The 16,536-nt window shown below is 37.6% G+C and overlaps 1 non-coding gene across 1 annotated transcript; it reads right to left on the bottom strand.

Moving 5' to 3' along the window:
- Positions 1-10,112: 10,112 nt before the first annotated feature.
- On the bottom strand, positions 10,113-10,219 carry LOC126804789 (small nucleolar RNA R71). Its single transcript, XR_007673658.1, has one exon. It is a non-coding gene; the product is annotated as a small nucleolar RNA R71 (small nucleolar RNA).
- Positions 10,220-16,536: the final 6,317 nt, after the last annotated feature.

The following is a 16,536-nucleotide window of genomic DNA, read 5'->3' as shown; positions in this document are numbered from 1 at the left end:
TGAAAAGATACACAATTGGAATAGTAAAGATACGCAAACGATGTAAAGATGCACAATTGGAATAGTAAAGATACGCAAACGATGTAAAGATACTCAGTTTGAAAGAAACACACTCCCACACTTGCAAAACTCTCAAATTCAATAGAAACTCGCATCAGAAAGCCTTACAGAAAGATACTCAAACGAGAAATGAAAAGATACACAATTGGAATAGTAAAGATACGCAAACGATGTAAAGATACTCAGTTTGAAAGAAACACACTCCCACACTTGCAAAACTCTCAAATACAATAGAAACTCGCATCAGAAGCCTTACAGAAAGATACTCAAACGAGAAATGAAAAGATACACAATTTGAATAGTAAAGATACGCAAACGATGTAAAGACACACAATTGGAATAGTAAAGATACGCAAACGATGTAAATATACACAATTGGAATAGTAAAGATACGCAAACGATGTAAAGATACTCAGTTTGAAAGAAACACACTCCCACACTTGCAAAACTCTCAAATACAATAGAAACTCGCATCAGAAAGCCTTAGAGAAAGATACTCAAACGAGAAATGAAAAGATACACAATTGGAATAGTAAAGATACGCAAACGATGTAAAGATACACAATTGGAATAGTAAAGATACGCAAACGATGTAAAGATACACAATTGGAATAGTAAAGATACGCAAACAATGTAAAGAGACTCAGTTTGAAAGAAACACACTCCCACATTTGCAAAACTCACAAATACAATAGAAACTCGCTTCCGAAGCCTTAAAGAAAGATACTCAAACGAGAAATGAAAAGATACACAATTGGAATAGTAAAGATACGCAAACGATGTAAAGATACACAATTGGAATAGTAAAGATACGCAAACGATGTAAAGATACTCAGTTTGAAAGAAACACACTCCCACACTTGGAAAACTCTCAAATTCAATAGAAACTCGCATCAGAAAGCCTTACAGAAAGATACTCAAACGAGAAATGAAAAGATACACAATTGGAATAGTAAAGATACGCAAACGATGTAAACATACTCAGTTTGAAAGAAACACACTCCCACACTTGCAAAACTCTCAAATTCAATAGAAACTCGCATCAGAAAGCCTTACAAAGAGATACTCGAACGAGAAATGAAAAGATACACAATTGGAATAGTAAAGATACGCAAACGAAGTAAAGATACACAATTGGAATAGTAAAGATACGCAAACGATGTAAAGATACTCAGTTTGAAAGAAACACACTCCCACACTTGCAAAACTCTCAAATACAATAGAAACTCGCTTCCGAAGCCTTAAAGAAAGATACTCAAACGAGAAATGAAAAGATACACAATTGGAATAGTAAAGATACGCAAACGATGTAAAGATGCACAATTGGAATAGTAAAGATACGCAAACGATGTAAAGATACTCAGTTTGAAAGAAACACACTCCCACACTTGGAAAACTCTCAAATTCAATAGAAACTCGCATCAGAAAGCCTTACAGAAAGATACTCAAACGAGAAATGAAAAGATACACAATTGGAATAGTAAAGATACGCAAACGATGTAAAGATACTCAGTTTGAAAGAAACACACTCCCACACTTGCAAAACTCTCAAATACAATAGAAACTCGCATCAGAAGCCTTACAGAAAGATACTCAAACGAGAAATGAAAAGATACACAATTCGAATAGTAAAGATACGCAAACGATGTAAAGACACACAATTGGAATAGTAAAGATACGCAAACGATGTAAAGATACACAATTGGAATAGTAAAGATACGCAAACGATGTAAAGATACTCAGTTTGAAAGAAACACACTCCCACACTTGCAAAACTCTCAAATACAATAGAAACTCGCATCAGAAAGCCTTAGAGAAAGATACTCAAACGAGTAATGAAAAGATACACAATTGGAATAGTAAAGATACGCAAACGATGTAAAGATACACAATTGAAATAGTAAAGAAACGCAAACGATGTAAAGATACTCAGTTTGGAAGAAACACACTCCCACATTTGCAAAACTCACAAATACAATAGAAACTCGCTTCCGAAGCCTTAAAGAAAGATACTCAAACGAGAAATGAAAAGATACACAATTGGAATAGTAAAGATACGCAAACGATGTAAGGATACAAAATTGGAATAGTAAAGATACGCAAACGATGTAAAGATACTCAGTTTGAAAGAAACACACTCCCACACTTGCAAAACTCTCAAATACAATAGAAACTCGCATCAGAAGCCATACAGAAACATACTCAAACGAGAAATGAAAAGATACACAATTGGAATAGTAAAGATACGCAAACGATGTAAAGATGCACAATTGGAATAGTAAAGATAGGCAAACGATGTAAAGATACTCAGTTTGAAAGAAACACACTCCCACACATGGAAAACTCTCAAATTCAATAGAAACTCGCATCAGAAACCCTTACAGAAAGATACTCAAACGAGAAATGAAAAGATACACAATTGGAATAGTAAAGATACGCAAACGATGTAAAGATACACAATTGGAATAGTAAAGATACGCAAACGATGTAAAGAGACTCAGTTTGAAAGAAACACACTCCCACATTTGCAAAACTCACAAATACAATAGAAACTCGCTTCCGAAGCCTTAAAGAAAGATACTCAAACGAGAAATGAAAAGATACACAATTGGAATAGTAAAGATACGCAAACGATGTAAAGATGCACAATTGGAATAGTAAAGATACGCAAACGATGTAAAGATACTCAGTTTGAAAGAAACACACTCCCACACTTGGAAAACTCTCAAATTCAATAGAAACTCGCATCAGAAAGCCTTACAGAAACATACTCAAACGAGAAATGAAAAGATACACAATTGGAATAGTAAAGATACGCAAACGATGTAAAGATACTCAGTTTGAAAGAAATACACTCCCACACTTGCAAAACTCTCAAATACAATAGAAACTCGCATCAGAAAGCCTTAGAGAAAGATACTCAAACGAGAAATGAAAAGATACAAAATTGGAATAGTAAAGATACGCAAACGATGTAAAGATGCACAATTGGAATAGTAAAGATACGCAAACGATGTGAAGATACTCAGTTTGAAAGAAACACACTCCCACACTTGGAAAACTCTCAAATTCAATAGAAACTCGCATCAGAAAGCCTTACAGAAAGATACTCAAACGAGAAATGAAAAGATACACAATTGGAATAGTAAAGATACGCAAACGATGTAAAGATACACAATTGGAATAGTAAAGATAGGCAAACGATGTAAAGATACTCAGTTTGAAAGAAACACACTCCCACAGTTGCAAAACTCTCAAATACAATAGAAACTCGCATCAGAAGCCATACAGAAACATACTCAAACGAGAAATGAAAAGATACACAATTGGAATAGTAAAGATACGCAAACGATGTAAAGATGCACAATTGGAATAGTAAAGATACGCAAACGATGTAAAGATACTCAGTTTGAAAGAAACACACTCCCACACTTGGAAAACTCTCAAATTCAATAGAAACTCGCATCAGAAAGCCTTACAGAGAGATACTCGAACGAGAAATGAAAAGATACACAATTGGAATAGTAAAGATACGCAAACGATGTAAAGATACACAATTGGAATAATAAAGATACGCAAACGATGTAAAGATACTCAGTTTGAAAGAAACACACTCCCACACTTGCAAAACTCTCAAATTCAATAGAAACTCGCATCATAATCCTTACAGAAAGATACTCAAACGAGAAATGAAAAGATACACAATTGGAATAATAAAGATACGCAAACGATGTAAAGATACACAATTGGAATAGTAAAGATACGCAAACGATGTAAAGATACTCAGTTTGAAAGAAACACACTCCCACACTTGCAAAACTCTCAAATACAATAGAAACTCGCATCAGAAAGCCTTAGAGAAAGATACTCAAACGAGAAATGAAAAGATACAAAATTGGAATAGTAAAGATACGCAAACGATGTAAAGATACACAATTGGAATAGTAAAGATACGCAAACGATGTAAAGATACTCAGTTTGAAAGAAACACACTCCCACATTTGCAAAACTCACAAATAAAATAGAAACTCGCTTCAGAAGCCTTACAGAAAGATACTCAAACGAGAAATGAAAAGATACACAATTGGAATAGTAAAGATACGCAAACGATGTAAAGATACACAATTGGAATAGTAAAGATACGCAAATAATGTAAAGGTACTCAGTTTGAAAGAAACACACTCCCACACTTGCAAAACTCTCAAATACAATAGAAACTCGCATCAGAAGCCATACAGAAACATACTCAAACGAGAAATGAAAAGATACACAATTGGAATAGTAAATATACGCAAACGATGTAAAGATGCACAATTGGAATAGTAAAGATACGCAAACGATGTAAAGATACTCAGTTTGAAAGAAACACACTCCCACACTTGCAAAACTCTCAAATTCAATAGAAACTCGCATCAGAAGCCTTACAGAAAGATACTCAAACGAGAAATGAAAAGATACACAATTCGAATAGTAAAGATACGCAAACGCTGTAAAGACACACAATTGGAATAGTAAAGATACGCAAACGATGTAAAGATACACAATTGGAATAGTAAAGATACGCAAACGATGTAAAGATACTCAGTTTGAAAGAAACACACTCCCACACTTGCAAAACTCTCAAATACAATAGAAACTCGCATCAGAAAGCCTTAGAGAAAGATACTCAAACGAGAAATGAAAAGATACACAATTGGAATAGTAAAGATACGCAAACGATGTAAAGTTACACAATTGGAATAGTAAAGATACGCAAACGATGTAAAGATACTCAGTTTGAAAGAAACACACTCCCACATTTGCAAAACTCACAAATACAATAGAAACTCGCTTCCGAAGCCTTAAAGAAAGATACTCAAACGAGAAATGAAAAGATACACAATTGGAATAGTAAAGATACGCAAACGATGTAAGGATACAGAATTGGAATAGTAAAGATACGCAAATGATGTAAAGATACTCAGTTTGAAAGAAACACACTCCCACACTTGCAAAACTCTCAAATACAATAGAAACTCGCATCAGAAGCCATACAGAAACATACTCAAACGAGAAATGAAAAGATACACAATTGGAATAGTAAAGATACGCAAACGATGTAAAGATGCACAATTGGAATAGTAAAGATACGCAAACGATGTAAAGATACTCAGTTTGAAAGAAACACACTCCCACACTTGCAAAACTCTCAAATTCAATAGAAACTCGCATCAGAAAGCCTTACAGAAAGATACTCAAACGAGAAATGAAAAGATACACAATTGGAATAGTAAAGATACGCAAACGAAGTAAAGATACACAATTGGAATAGTAAAGATACGCAAACGATGTAAAGATACTCAGTTTGAAAGAAACACACTCCCACACTTGCAAAACTCTCAAATACAATAGAAACTCGCATCAGAAGCCTTACAGAAAGATACTCAAACGAGAAATGAAAAGATACACAATTGGAATAGTAAAGATACGCAAACGATGTAAAGACACACAATTGGAATAGTAAAGATACGCAAACGATGTAAATATACACAATTGGAATAGTAAAGATACGCAAACGATGTAAAGATACTCAGTTTGAAAGAAACACACTCCCACACTTGCAAAACTCTCAAATACAATAGAAACTCGCATCAGAAAGCCTTAGAGAAAGATACTCAAACGAGAAATGAAAAGATACACAATTGGAATAGTAAAGATACGCAAACGATGTAAAGATACACAATTGGAATAGTAAGGATACGCAAACGATGTAAAGATACACAATTGGAATAGTAAAGATACGCAAACGATGTAAGGAGACTCAGTTTGAAAGAAACACACTCCCACATTTGCAAAACTCACAAATACAATAGAAACTCGCTTCCGAAGCCTTAAAGAAAGATACTCAAACGAGAAATGAAAAGATACACAATTGGAATAGTAAAGATACGCAAATGATGTAAGGATACAGAATTGGAATACTAAAGATACGCAAACGATGTAAAGATATTCAGTTTGAAAGAAACACACTCCCACACTTGCAAAACTCTCAAATACAATAGAAACTCGCATCAGAAGCCATACAGAAACATACTCAAACGAGAAATGAAAAGATACACAATTGGAATAGTAAAGATACGCAAACGATGTAAAGATGCACAATTGGAATAGGAAAGATACGCAAACGATGTTAAGATACTCAGTTTGAAAGAAACACACTCCCACACTTGGAAAACTCTCAAATTCAATAGAAACTCGCATCAGAAAGCCTTACAGAAAGATACTCAAACGAGAAATGAAAAGATACACAATTGGAATAGTAAAGATACGCAAACGAAGTAAAGATACACAATTGGAATAGTAAAGATACGCAAATGATGTAAAGATACTCAGTTTGAAAGAAACACACTCCCACACTTGCAAAACTCTCAAATACAATAGAAACTCGCATCAGAAGCCTTACAGAAAGATACTCAAACGAGAAATGAAAAGATACACAATTCGAATAGTAAACATACGCAAACGATGTAAAGACACACAATTGGAATAGTGATAGGAGCACAAAGTGTGACGTTCTTAATGCATTTATGCCCTATTCTTACTCTTTGTTACCTCTTATTTAGTATGTTTTAGTTTCTTTTGTATGAATAAGTGTTTAGGTAGAACTTATATCAATTATGAGTGAATTGATGATGAAATCGTGCTAAGTGTTAAGAATCCTTGTTGAGATATGATTCCTTGTTCGAGTAGGATTCATCCTTTTGTATTTCTTTGTTTCTAATGTACTTATTCTTATTAGGAAATACCAATCTATGTTGGAGAAGGAAAGCAATCCTAGTTCCTCAAGGAAAGAGAAGAAGATACACTTAAAAGCCCAATCCATGTAAGAATGAAAATGCTGTCAAGATTTGTAGTCCAACTTCGACGGGCTCCCCTGGATAGCTCCAATCGAGTTAGAAGACCTACTTTATATGGAAATAAAGGTATTTGAGTCTAGTTTCTGTAGGATTTAGAATCAAATCAATATCTTATTCCTATAGAGAGATATGACTGAATCATTGATCGGAGGTCCAGTGAGTTCGGCGGAATTATCTCAGCCATTGATTTGCTTTTGATCCAAGGGCTATGAGGGAAACTTGGGGCTTTGTTCCTCCTGCAAATAGAGCACAAATATGTATCAGAATGTCCATAAATCCCTGCAACAAAGAATGTCAAAGAAGGCATGCAGCAAATTAAATGAGAAGAGGCAAGAAAGTCAAAGAAGGCATGCAGCAAATTTAATGAGGAGAGGTATGAAAAATCAAACATGGCTGCACCAATTAAGACTTTTGCTGCCTCCCTAATTCAAAGGAAGAAATTTGTGCAAAATAAATCAGCAATAAAGGAGGAAGAAGATATGTAATTAATGCAAAAGATATGCAATCCTTATACAAATCAGAATTCTGGCAGTGCAGATCATCCATCTTTGACGGGCTCCGCTGGACAGCTCAAAATGATTGAGAAAATGTACCTTATATGGATGAAAAGCCACGGAAGTCTAGTTGAAATTGCCAGTTGGAATCATCTCAATATCTATTTTCTAGAGAAAGTTATGGCCACAACAAGGGACAAAGGTCAAATCTGCCGAATCTAGGAAACCTCAACCAATTTGGTTTCAACTTTGTGGACTTTGTGGCCATCCTCCCTTGGGTTTCTTCCTCTATATATAGCATCTCAATTCCACTGAAAAAGATCATCAACCTTGTGCACATACTAGCCAAAGCTCTACCAAATTTCATACTCACCCATCCAAGAAATCCTAAAACCGATTCCACCATTCTCCACCAATCCTTAGCCTTCAAGCACGCTTGTGAAGAGGTTTCATCCCCTTGGAAAGCCACGGCTACACCTTGTGAGATCGCTTGATTGATAAAGTGTAACCATGATTCTCTCTATGTTTATTTCGGTTTTTGGTTTTTCTTGTTCTTGGTTGTGTATGTATTTTGGTCATTGTAAACTTGTTTTGATTTTGTCTATGAGATAGTTACTTGTTTCAAATTATATAACTTTCGATTTTAGGTTTGTAGTTCTATGATTTTAGTTTATGCCGTGATATGTCTTTGTGTGATTTCGAGAGTATCTATGTGTTATGTATACGCTTGTAGCATGATATTTAGGTTGTTGGATTTATGACTTGTGCTATGAATATGTTTATCTTTTCTATGTGATTTTCGGAATTGCATGATTGGGGGTTAAGTAGGTGACATGCTTAATGAATTCAATATGCGTGGCTTTGAAGTTACATGGTAGGATAAGTATGTTAGATTTCGATTAAGACCGCTTGGAATGAATCGAATGTGTTAAGTGTCTATGTGTTTAGGTTACTGCTTAGGACCCTAATTGCATGATCCAACCTTAGTTATTCATGATAGTGTCTCGGTAAGACTGTTAAAGGGGGACTAAAATCTGATTTTAGTTAGCTTTGTATGATTTGTTTTGGTAATGTATTATGTGTTGGTTGGTTGATCACATGTATATATTAGTTTAGGTTTATTTTATGTTTGATCCGAAATATATCTCAAATCTTTGAAACACTCATGAATTCGTTGATAAATGTTTGTGATTCTTTACCCTGGTTGGATCCCCGGTTTGTGAACGATACCCTCTTGCTTTATACTACTAACGATGCTTACACGGTTAATATTGATCTCGAGTAATCGAACCGATCAAATGGCGCCGTTGCCGGGGATCCATCTCTATGGATCTCTAACCATTTAATTTCGAATTCACTGTTCATATTGTAAATTTGTATATTATTTTCTTACTTTGTTCTAACATATAGTAATTTTATCTTAGGTTGTTATTTTTTATGATTGAATGAATGATTGTTGTAGGTTGTAAATCAAACGGAATAGGTAAAGTTCCTTTTGTTAATATTAGCCTCAACCCCTCATGTTTTCTTCCAAAGTTTTTGCATGAGGTTGAGGGCGGCTTTTATTAACACTTGGAGAATTGTCTAACACCCAAGTTTAAGTCCAGCTGAGTAAGGGGCACGCTCTCTTATTACTCTGGTGCATGGGACCAAAATTGGATCTCAGAGAACTACTGACTGACATACATCTCGGTGATGGAGTCGATAGGGAGTTCGCTCTCCGTAGTTCAACAAATGAGTCCTACCATGTTCACTATCTCTGATTGAGCTATACGGCCTTCTGAAACAAAGACTTGATCTTGTGTCTAGACATCCATACTTAGGCCGCACGTCCACCTTGGTTTACAACTTAGAATCAATCGATCGTTCAATCATTGAAATGGCAAAAAGAACTTGTGAATTGTATGAACTTTTGTAAACGTAAAGAACTAACTCTTTGTAAACTTGACAATATAGTGTCGTGCCCTTCCCCATAAGTGTGCGTGTGAATGACTAAAGGAAGGCACGATTTATATGTGTTCATTGTGTATTCTTCAATGCTAACTCTTTAACTTTCGTGTCACAGGTACTATGCATGTCCGAAATATCTAAGAGAACACAAGAGCTCAAGGATCGAATTCAAGCACTTAGAGATTTAAACAACTCTTTCACAAGTGGACCTTTATATTTCGAAACATCTCCAAGCAATTCAATCTTGAACTCTTCACCTAGATCAGAAGAAGAGGAGGATCCTTTCTTTCCCTTCATCTTGAATTCAGAGACAGACACAATTGCGGACCGTGATATAGTTCCTGTTGGTGCTCCAATGGCACTCAAGAATGCTTTCATCCCCACCACCCCTGAATCACCTTCATGCATTGCTTTCACTCCACCCAATGAAGCCAACTTCTCCATTCCGGTTCAATTGCTTGGGCAGCTGCCTAAGTATTCTGGTTCCTCAATGGAAGACCCTAATGTTCACCTTAGGGAGTTCTTGGACATTTGCAAGCTCCAATCGATTCATCATCTATCTCAAGAAGGCTTGAGGTTGCTTTTGTTTCCATTTACCCTTAAGGACGATGCTAAACGTTGGTTGTACTCTCTGCCTCCGGGAATCATCACCACATGGGATGAAATGACTAGGAAGTTCTTGAAACAATTCTTCCCTGCTCAACTCACGAAAAGACTAAGAAGGGAGATTCAGAACTTCACTCAAAAGGATGGTGATTCACTCTACGAGGCATGGGAGGAATTTCAAGAACTACAAAGAAAGTGCCCTCACCATGGTATTTCGTTGGATGACTTGGTGCAATTCTTCTATGAAGGACTCGACACCATTAACAAGAGTATGGTGGATTGGGCATGTGGCTGCACATTCATGAACAAGACCAGCCAAGAAGCTTACACCTTGATTGATGACTTGGCAGACAACAATCGTCAATTTAGTTCTAAGGAAAAGAGAGGAAGCAAGAGCCGTGGAGTGTATGACGTTGATACAAGGAATCAAATGGCTACTTTAGAAAGAAAGCTTGATGTTCTAGTTAAGGCATTCAATGGTTCGACCATCAACACTCAAGCGTGTGGCATTTGTTCATTCAAGGACCACACCACCGAGAATTGTCCAAATGGTGCAATAACTGAAGAGGAGTTGAACTTCATGGGGCAACAAAGGCCTAGGTACGATCCTTACTCGAACACATACAATCCTGGACTTAGAGACCATCCCAACTTTCGCTGGAACAACAATGCTCAACCGTCCAATGCTCAAGGTCAAGGACCTCGTCCTTCAGGTTTGTTTGTGCGACCTCAGGTACCTCAAGGTTCTGTTCCATTTAACTCCAATGTTCATGGTTCAAATAATACATCTGCACCTAACTATGATGAACTTTTGAAGTCCCTTGCTCAAGGGCAACAAAATTTAAACTCTGCTACTCAAGCTTTAGTTACAGGTCAACAAGCTCATTCTAAAGACATAACCGAGCTTAAGAAGCAGATGGGACAAGTGATCGACTTCATGGGTAAGATCCATGAAGGAGGTAAGTTGCCAAGCCAAACCGAGCCAAATCCCAATGTGAAGGCCATGATGACAAGAAGTGGCAGGCTATTAGATGTTCCATTGCAGCCAATCAAGAAGGCCATGCCTTCTAAAGACAAAGAGGCCGAGAATTTCAATGCAAATGACCAAGAGAAGGACCCTGCCTCCTCTGAGGTCAATGATGTCGTGCCTCTTCCCACAAGTGATCATGACGCGCATGACAAAGGTAAGGATCCTAACTCTAGTGGTTTAGTTTCAACTAATGCCCTTCCTCGTGTTCCCTTCCCCAATAGATTTGCAAAGCAAAAGAAGAATGACTCTGATCAAGTCATGCTCGACATTTTCAAAAAGGTGGAAGTGAATATGCCTCTTATTGAATGCATACAACAGAATCCTAGGTATGCTAAGTTTTTGAAAGAATTGTGCACTAATAAGAGGATGACTCGAGAGAAGGAGGTTGTCACAATGAGTGAGACGGTTTCTGCCGTGCTCCAACGGAAGCTACCACCAAAGCTTAAGGATCCAGGGAGTTTTTCTATCCCTTGTACAATCGGAAACATGACATTTGAAAAGATAATGTTAGACTTAGGTGCATCGATCAATGTAATGCCTTACTATATTTATGAGGATCTAGGTCTAGGTGATTTGAAACGAGATAATGTTGTGATTCGATTGGCAGATTGTTCCAACAAAGTCCCTTTGGGCTATGTTGAAGATGTTCTTGTGCATGTTTCGAGCTTGATATTCCCTGCGGACTTCTATGTCCTTGACATGGAGCCAACTGAAGGAGATGACAAGGAGGTCCCTATTCTGTTGGGGCGTCCCTTTATGAGGACTGCAAGAACGAAGATTGATGTGTTTAGTGGATCACTCACCTTTGAGTTCGACGGTGAAGTGATTAGCTTCAACATCTTTGAAGCTATGAGGTATCCCCTTTCGGAATTAAGTGATTGTTTTTCAGTTGACATTCTTGATTCCCTTGCAGATAACTATCTAGATACCTTGGCACATGACGAGTTGGCACTCACCATTGCCCAAGGGGCCGGATTTACAAGTGATGGCTCCAACATTTCTGAGTTGGAAACCAATGATGCCGTGCCATCATTTGTACTAGAGAATGTGGCCTCTCTTGAGGTTTCGCAACGTGAGGTAAGTTATGTCTCTCCTAGTCCAATTCTCTTAACTACTAACAAGAATCTTCCTTCTGTGGTGCAAACCCCAAAGCTTGATCTTAAGGTTCTTCCGGACCACTTGAAGTATGCGTTTTTGGGAGATGAGGATACATTGCCAGTGATCATTTCCTCTACACTCAACGAGGAACAAGAAGAGAGATTGATTGAAGTGTTAAAGAGACACAAGACAGCAATAGGATGGACCCTAGCCGACATCAAAGGAATCAGCCCTACCATGTGTGTGCACCGAATTTTGCTTGAAGATGGTGCCAAACCAACCAAGGAATGTCAAAGACGCCTTCACCCACCAATGATGCAAGTTGTAAAGGATGAAATCACTAAGTTGCACGATTGTGGCGTGATCTACCCCATCTCGGATAGTAGGTGGATCTCTCCCATTCAAGTTGTGCCAAAGAAGTCAGGAATCACGGTGGTAAAGAACAAAGAGAACGAGTTGGTGCCTCAAAGGACAGTGACCGGTTATAGAGTGTGTATCGACTATAGGAAGCTGAATGCTACAACAAGGAAGGACCATATGCCATTGCCATTTATTGATCAAATGCTTGAGAGGTTAGCTGGTCATTCTTTCTATTGTTTCCTTGATGGATATAGTGGATACAATCAAATTAGTGTTGCGGAAGAAGATCAAGAAAAGACTACGTTCACATGCCCTTTTGGTACGTTTGCTTATCGTCGCATGCCTTTTGGTTTATGCAACGCTCCAGGTATGTTTCAACGCTGCATGTATCACATTTTCTCTGAGTATATTGGTTCTGAAATTGAAGTTTTCATGGATGATTTTTCTGTTTATGGTGAAAATTTCGAAACATGCCTAGAGAATGTTGAACTTGTGCTCAAACGTTGTGAAGAAACTAACTTGGTTTTGAATTGGGAGAAATGTCATTTCATGGTCACACAAGGCATTGTCTTAGGCCATATTGTTTCATCTAGAGGAATTGAGGTTGATAAATCTAAAATAGATCTTGTGCGTCACTTACCCCTCCCCACAAGTGTGAGGGATGTTCGATCTTTTCTTGGACATGCAGGTTTCTATCGTAGGTTTATGAAGGACTTTTCCAAGATTGCGAGACCAATGAGTTCATTGCTTCAAAAGGACGTTCCCTTTCACTTTGATGATGATTGCAAGCTTGCATTCGAGACTTTGAAGAAGCTCTTAACTTCAGCACCAATCATGGCACCGCCGGATTGGTCCTTGCCATTTGAGTTGATGTGTGATGCCTCCGACTATGCAGTTGGAGCCGTGCTAGGGCAGAGGAAGGACAAGCAGCCCTACGCCATCTATTATGCCTCACGAACACTCAATGATGCTCAACAAAACTACACCACAACCGAAAAAGAACTTCTTGCCGTGATCTTTGCTTTAGATAAGTTTCGTTCTTACTTACTTCAATCCAAAGTTATTGTTTACACTGACCATGCAGCCTTGAAGTACTTAATGATGAAAAAGGATGCCAAACCAAGATTGATTCGATGGATTCTCTTGCTCCAAGAGTTCGATCTCGAGATCAAGGACAAGAAGGGCAGTGACAATGTTGTGGCGGATCACTTGAGTCGTTTGGTGAGAGATGCCGAGCCCTTGGCTATCCAAGAGAGCTTTCCGGATGAGCAACTCTTTCGAGTTGAGGTAAGTGAGCCATGGTATGCAGATATTGTCAATTATCTTGTTTCTAAGCAATTTCCGGATACTTTATCGCATGCTCAAAAGAATAGACTCAAGGCTTTAGCTAAGTATTATGTTTGGGATGAACCATATTTGTGGAAACATTGTGTTGATCAAATCATTAGGAGGTGTGTCCCTGAATCTGAACATCATTCTATACTTACTTTTTGCCATTCTGAATCTTGTGGAGGACATTTTGGTTCACGTAGGACTGCTCTAAAGGTGTTAGAATGTGGTTTCTTTTGGCCTACGATTTTTAACGATGCATATCATTTTTGCATGACTTGTGATAGATGCCAACGCATGGGAAATTTAGGATCTAGGGATCAAATGCCTATGACACCGATTATATATGTTGAAATATTTGATTGTTGGGGCATTGATTTCATGGGACCTTTTCCTAACTCAAATGGTTTCTTGTACATACTCGTTTGTGTTGATTATGTTTCGAAATGGGTGGAAGCAAAAGCCACCCGTACTAATGATTCTCGAGTTGTTGCAGATTTCCTTCGTTCTAACATTTTCTCTAGGTTTGGTATGCCGAGAGTTATCATTAGTGATGGAGGATCTCACTTTTGCAACCGGACCATTGAGGCGTTGTTGAAGAAGTATGGAATCAAGCATAAGGTTGCTACGCCTTATCACCCTCAAACAAGTGGACAAGTGGAGCTATCTAATCGTGAGATCAAGAGAATTTTGGAGAAGTCTGTTGGACCATCACGCAAGGATTGGTCTCAACGATTGGATGATGCTCTTTGGGCCTATAGGACGGCATACAAGACTCCTCTTGGCATGTCACCATTTCGATTAGTCTACGGCAAGGCGTGCCATCTTCCTGTGGAGCTTGAACATCGTGCATGGTGGGCTGTGAAGAATTTTAACATGGACATTGATGAGGCCGGATTGCATAGGAAGTTACAATTGCATGAGCTTGAAGAGATTAGAAATGAGGCCTATGATTCGGCAATGGTTTACAAGGAGAAGACTAAGACATTCCATGACCGCATGATTAGAAAGAAACACTTTGTCGTTGGGCAAAAAGTTCTTTTGTTTAATTCTCGACTTAGATTGTTTCCGGGCAAGCTCCGTTCTAGGTGGCTTGGACCGTTTGTTGTTACTAATACTTTTCCTTCTGGTGCTATTCAGATCAAAAGTATCATGCATGGAAAGGAATTCACGGTCAATGGACATCGCTTGAAGCCGTACTATGAGAATTTTTTGGAGCATAACGTGGAGGAGACATCTCTCCTTGATCCTACGGCAAGCAAGTGATGCTTTGAAGATAGTCTAGGCTATAGACTCTAAACTTAAGCCAATGAAGGAGCCATCAACGAGTGTTTGCATCCCTTATCTCTTTTTAATTTTTGTTGCTTATCATATTGTACATCGAGGGCAATGTAAGTTTCAAGTGTGGGGTGGGGTATACATCATTCGTTGAATTCTATTGTTTGATGCCTATGTGTTTCAATTTTGTTGTGTTGATTTTTCAATTTCTAGTGTAATTTTTGGTTCTGTTTTTCGATTTTTAAGTTGTTTTGTTTTTGTTTTGAGTCTTAGGTATGCCTTTAACTGTCTAGGATGAGTATGATCTTTGGATGATTGGGTGAAAGATGATCACAAGATTGGAAATTGAACTTAATTTCTATTTGATGGTTAATCGATGTGTAGAGATTGTACGAACATGTAGTAGATGAGGATTTTGAAACTTAGGTACAAAATGAGCATGTTCCTTACTTGTTTAAATTCATGTAACCTATGTGAGTTTCGAGCCATATATGTGCCTTTCTTTGGAGAGTTTATTCTATCGTTTCTTGGCTATATAACCTCATTACATCTATTTTGATCAATTCATATGCCATAGAATTGCAATGAACTAGAGAATGCTAGAACTTACTTTGTGAAACTTCCAAAACTTTTATCATAATATACTCTGATTTTGAAAAGGATTGTTGGATCTTTTTAGGATTCCACCACTTAAACCAAAAAGCCGTATGCCTTATTTGAGCCCTGCTTGGGACACCTTAGTATTAACCCATTTGAGCTTACGTTAAACCTTTTCTTTCATCACCAACATGTTAATATCCTTGCTTAGTATAGTTATATCTCTACCTTGTTCTCGAGGCTTGGCAGAGCTGATATTTGATGTTAATATGGAGTGATGATTCGATTCAAGTGTGGGGTTGTGCTATGTATGTATTTATGCCGTATGAAAAGAGTGAAAAGAATGAAGAGAAAAAAATAGAAAGATGCCGTGAGAAGAAAAAGAGAAAAATACATGAACACGGCTTGAAAGAACAAATATATATAAAGAAGTTACGGCATAGCTATGTTTGATGTGAATTTGGAGTTGTGATGTATTTGTTGAAGGCTCAATAATGTTATACTTTAGCCTTTGTTCGTTTTCACAATGTTTAGAGTGAAGAATGAGCCAACATGATAACATTGGCCCTTGTTTTATGGAGTATGGCGACATAAGGTGAATGATTCTTGCTCTGTTAAGTCTTGAGGATGACCTTTGTGATTCCTTTTACCTGAAAAATGATATCCTTACCGAGCCTAAGCCTACCTTTTAAAAGATCCGCATGATTCTTAAAATGAGTAGCTCTTGATTTGTGGAGTTTGTTTCATGAGTAAGCATATGGTTTGGGTTCATTTGTGCATATGATTGGTATATTTCATGAGGTTTTCGAATTCACTATGTATTCATAACTCTTATAAG

The sequence above is a fragment of the Argentina anserina genome, unplaced genomic scaffold (genome assembly GCF_933775445.1).
Source record: "Argentina anserina unplaced genomic scaffold, drPotAnse1.1, whole genome shotgun sequence".
Lineage (NCBI taxonomy): Eukaryota > Viridiplantae > Streptophyta > Magnoliopsida > Rosales > Rosaceae > Argentina > Argentina anserina.
The sequence above is the reverse complement of the archived record's forward strand: the minus strand, read 5'-3'. Positions and strand labels throughout refer to the sequence as shown.